Source organism: Apteryx rowi, unplaced genomic scaffold (assembly GCF_003343035.1).
Source record: "Apteryx rowi isolate R43461 unplaced genomic scaffold, aptRow1 scaffold_1336, whole genome shotgun sequence".
NCBI classification, from domain to species: domain Eukaryota; kingdom Metazoa; phylum Chordata; class Aves; order Apterygiformes; family Apterygidae; genus Apteryx; species Apteryx rowi.
This window is the reverse complement of record NW_020447571.1, coordinates 9,730-14,775: the sequence shown is the minus strand read 5'-3', so window position 1 is coordinate 14,775 and position 5,046 is coordinate 9,730.

The following is a 5,046-nucleotide window of genomic DNA, read 5'->3' as shown; positions in this document are numbered from 1 at the left end:
CCCAGCCCGGCCCGGCCCGGCCCGGCCCGGCCCGGCCCGGCGCCCCGAGGGCGGCCGCGCTCGTCGCTGACAGGCGTTGGGCGATAGCGGCGAGCGGCGGGAAAGGTGGGGCGGCGCGCGGGGGCCGACGGGCCTTGTAGTTCCGCTGGCGCCGGGCGCAAACGCGCGGTTTCGGGGCGTCTCTCCAGCAGCGCAGAGCCGGGCGGCAGCGCCTTTGCTTCCCGGGGGCTTGGGGACCATCCCCAAGGCGCCGGGGGTGCCGAGTGCCCCCTCTTCCTTCGGTGCTTGAAGTGGAGAAGGGGCACCCCTGCTTGTGGGGGCCCTGCCAGGCCTGGCTGCCCCCTGACCACTGGGACCCCCCTCGGCCCCTTCCCGAGAAGAGGGGCCTGCTTTCACTCACTGGTGTAAATACACAGCTTTCGTGGCAGGGACAGACCAGGTTTTGTTAATCAGTGGAATAAACAGCCCCAAAGAACCCTTCATCATCTGGCTCGCCTGCGGGTGACCACGAGGAATCCCTACAGCCCTTGCGATGCTTTGGGCACCCTGAGGCCGCAGCCTGTCTTCATTTAATGATGCAAAACAATGTAGCTAGCACACATATACGCACTGCTGCAATCACAACCCTCATCCTCTTGTTTCTCTACACACAGACAGGTGGTTGCTCATTTCCTCTGACTCAACTTTCCCTCCCCACCATTTTATTCCTGACACCCAAGTACTTCGTCTCGGCCTCTTTAGGACCTTGGTGTTATCACTGCCTTTGATAAAGTTGCACTGTCCAAACTAAGCATTGAATATGACTCTTGGATTTGGTTTCTCAGTCAAACAGTTCTGACTGCCAAATATGTTCTTAAAGCATTTTACCATTTATAATTTATTTTGAAATCCCGAGGCATTTGCTTGCAGGCATAGTGACAAGTACCTAACAAGAGCAATAAAAAATAACCAGGACACTCAGTGCTCATTTTGAGCTTGATTCATACCTTATGGAAATCTTTGGAAGGCTTCCCACTGGCTTCACTATCTTCAGCATCAGCCATTAAAGTGTAATCCTATTCGGGTACCATTTCTGCAAAGGTTTATGACTATGCACTACTTGCTTTCATGAGAAAGCTTGCTGAAACCAATGGAAATGACCATCTGGGTAAACTTAGGTACAAAGGTTAAGATTTTCCAACTCTGAACCTAAGTCTTTTCCATTCTTTCTTGCATCAGTTTAAGAAATTTAAAATGAAATTATTTAAAGAAATTATAATGAAACTGTAAACACTACAACTAAAGTACTTTTAAGGTTGTTTTCTCTCCTGATAAGAGTTCTCTGATTTGTCAGCTCCAAAAGCCAGAAGTACATTCTCCTTTCCCACCCAAAAAACAAGCAACTTTCATTTCAGTCCACTTCATTGTATTACTGAGCTGCAGAAATTCTCAAAAGCTGTAGGAAGAAAGACGTGGGAGGAAAGGCAAAACTAGCACTTCTTAGAAAAATTCAAACCCACTACTCCATTTATGAATGCCCCAAAGAAATCCCCAGTCAGCCAAGCCAATGTGTTTTTTTCTCCTCATGGTTTTAGAGCCTCCCTTTTGTTCATGTAGCCCTGGGGTTAGTCCGTTCCTAGAGCTCTCTCTTCAAAATAGAGAGTTTGAGCAGCGAAACTCCTGGCCAGAGTTTATAGGCCCATATTTAGCTAAAGTGTCAGAGCTCATGCAGATCTTTCATCTGTCATAATTAACATACCTCCTAGCCAACACTTCAGCTTCCTTATTCCACCGTTATTTGTAGACACCATCTAAGACAGAACAAGGGGCTTCCTGCCTGCATTCACACTACTTGACCATGAATGGAGCAAATTAATGGAACAGTGTCCCTTCAAACACCCTTTGAAACAGATTTTGTTCAATGGCAAGCTGTATTTCAATGCATTTTCTTATAATCCTCACTTTTTATAAGTCAATTTATAATATTTTGGGCTCAAGATCTTGCACCTGTAATTTCTCAGTATCAAATTTGATGTAGCACAGGCTGAAAACTATTGGGAATCCAGACAGCATTTCTTTTCTCTCTTTTGTTAGTGCTCCTGTATAGACCATACCTGTTAAGGAGCTGATTCTGCCATGGAAGTAATCCAGAAAGTTAGAAAAAAGAAATCTTACACTGAGAAGTTAAAGATTCCAGAGCCACTGCAGGTACATGTCCTGTAGCCATAGCTTTAACTCCATTTCCATTGTACAATTCTAGAGGCATGAAGACCAAATGGTAAAAACATTTGGCTGAGTATAAGAAATGTGATAAAAGAAAACATTATTAAAATGATTTATGAGCAGTTTTCCATGTTTACAGGAGGTGCAGAAACACTGCATTCTAAAACTGGAGTTGAAAATGGAAATTTATGGAGGGTTTTTCTAAAGATTTCATGGTAAGAATGATTCATTGCTATGCCAGATCTTTATGGAAGATTGAACAGAGCTTTGCTGCTACTAAGGTAAGAGAGGACACACAAAACAAAGGCTTGCAAATATATGAAAATAGAAGTATAAAAGTACAACACTGGACAAAAAAGGTTCTAGTTATAATAAAAGATTATTTGTACAGCAAGATGCAATAGGGATGGGATGAAAACCCTGGAGAAACAAAATTTTTATATTCAGGACTGAAAAAGTGTATAACGTGATTTTATGTATCCCTGGAAAAGAGCAGTTTATCTGAGACTTTTTAGAGTTTTTCTATTCTGTGGATTGCTGGTACCCATCAGTTATTTCTCTAGGATCTATGAAAGGGTGCTAAGAAATAATAAATTCACATATACACTGCAACAATTCACCTATTAGAAATTTCCAAATGGGTCTTTAACGCCTTTGAAAGATTCTAAATATCAAAAAAGTTGAAAATCACTGTTTTAGAGTGTCACTAAAAACTATGAGAATCCTGAGCAGTTTTCCTTGGTAGAACTGTGACCATCAAGCTGGGGAGAAGCAAAGGGGAGAAGATAAATAGCACAGAAAACAGAGTACTCCAGCTGCAATATGGCTACAAGAGTATCATCACATCATCTCTCCCTGCAAACCCCAAAAGAGTAGATAACTTAAAGGCTCCAAAACATGTAAGATGGCCAAGGTAATGTAATGTAAAGTACAGGATTGCTCCACATGTCTAGTAATGGCACTCAGTATGCTGACTGATAGCCTGTAAATAACATGGCTGGACACAGCTCAGAAGCATACAAGCTAATGCTGTTTGGAGGCTGATTCTGCTCAAACTTCCTAGAAGCCACTATGTTTTTAATGTATCAATTTAATTGCAGGAGAAATCTTTGAGGCATGCTAAGTGGTGCATTAATGTCTGCAGTCATGGATTGTGCACAATATCCTGACTTCACTACTAAATGCACAGCAGGTCAAGCAGCCCGTAGTCTAGATCACCCTATCCCTTGCAATAAAGGCTTTGGAAGTTTTGTAAATCACACCAAAGTCTCTCAATAACAAACTCAGTTTCACAGAGGACTGTATTCTTTCCATAACCTTGATTGTGGCCAAAGGTTTATATTCAAAGCATTTCACAGCTTTTCCCAGTCAGATTTTGGAGATAATGTCAACAGAATTAAACACTGTCCCAAGAGAAAGTTTTTCTCTTTTGACTTGAATTACTCTGAAGTCCTTTTTGTCATCTAAAGTAAACAAAGTGCAGGTATTAAAGCAGGCACTTGGGAAGAGAGAATGAGCTGGAACAATTTAGACAAAGGTTTTGATTCTCACATTCACTAATTTGTGGCACATTGACGATAAAAGAAAGGTACTGCTGTTCTTGATTTCAGTGTGATTTTTATTACATCACTTTATAACTGATAGCAAAAAAATACAAATTGCTGAGTGAGCCTTCCTTCATGCTATTTAAATCTACATATATCTAGATAATGCTAAATTTATATAAAAGTCCGTGCTTTTCAGCTGCTGCCCTTTAGTCGAAGCCACGATCTGCTGCACTTTGTTGAAGCATGACTAATTGTTGATATCTGTGGCTGCCCTGATTCCCTCCATGAATTCCTAATACTAAGGACCTTTGAAAAGAAAAACATTTTCCTAAGAATTTCACCATCTGATCTAACTCAGTCATCTGACTTGCAATAACTGAACCTGGAGATAAAAACATCTTTCATACTCTGTTTTAAATCACTCATCATTCCTTAAACTTACAGCTACATTGTCTAAGAAATGCCAGAGTTCATTTTGTAGTCATGTCTAAAAATCCCACAGTTTCTGAAGTCACTGACTCTGGCAGGGGAGCAGGAATCCAGGCAGGTTTCAGTCAGCACCCAACCTCATACCCCATACACTTGTTCAGCTCAAGATATTGCAGAAAAATCAAGCTCAATATTTTAAAGCCCTACAGGCTTGCAGTTCCTGGTGAAACCAAACTTCTAAGCAGCTGTCTTTGTTTTCACAATTAAGTGAAAGGATTCTTTATTATATCTGCTAACTTGCATAACCTGTAGTAATCGACATGACTGCAGAGGAATGACAAATGAAAGCCTACACAGATCTCATTCCCCCACCTGCAGTTCCAATGAAATTTAAATTAGCGAGTACTGTAGATGCAAAGCGCACTCAGAAAACAGTCATATAGCATTATATCACTGCCAGCCCTTTTGGGGGGACGTTCTGCCAACCCCTTGAAAAGCGGTCTAGCACCACATTCATTTTGACTGTTTTCCTCAATTGGTTTTCCATGTCTGTTCAGTTCCACTCTGTCAACACACTTTAGAAGGTTCATTTCTTCTAAATGCTTCAACAGGATGCATGAGAAGTGGGTCAGCAATAATATTTATGTATACAAGGACAAAGAGTGAGTAATCTTGTGGAGAATAAGAAGCAGCTGAGTACATGAATACTGGCAACTTTCCTAAAGTGCATGTGCCAAAGAAGCTAAGAGTATTTATTATTTTTATAGTACTCAGGAGTTTGTTAGATGTTTCACAGAACAGAGAGAGAAAACAATCTCTGACTTGGAAAGCTGACAAAAAATTGAGCATAAAGCATATACCTGTACTG